A 366-nucleotide genomic window follows, 5' to 3' on the forward strand; every position below is an offset into this window, starting at 1 on the left:
GACCGGGAGAGGGAGGAGGGAGGAGGGAGGAGGCAGAGACCGGGAGAGGGAGAGGGCGACTGGGAGACCGAGAGAGGGAGAGGAGGCGGAGGAGGCGGAAGAGGAGGCTAGGGTTTTTCTGTTGTCGAGCGCAAGTTAAACCCGACAACTTTAGCCGACGAAATTATTATTTCGTCGGCTAAAGCTAAGAATCTCGTCGGCTAAGAATCAATTCGTCGGCTAAACCTTTGAAATTCGTCGGCTAACCTTTGAAATTCGTCGACTAAAGTACTTTTATACATTTGGCACATTGTGATTGTGATGATCAAACTTGAGAAACAGAAATCCGACCGTCAGATCTGACCACCATGACAAAATATTTGTATG

This window comes from Fragaria vesca, linkage group LG7, assembly GCF_000184155.1.
Source record: "Fragaria vesca subsp. vesca linkage group LG7, FraVesHawaii_1.0, whole genome shotgun sequence".
Classification (NCBI taxonomy): domain Eukaryota; kingdom Viridiplantae; phylum Streptophyta; class Magnoliopsida; order Rosales; family Rosaceae; genus Fragaria; species Fragaria vesca.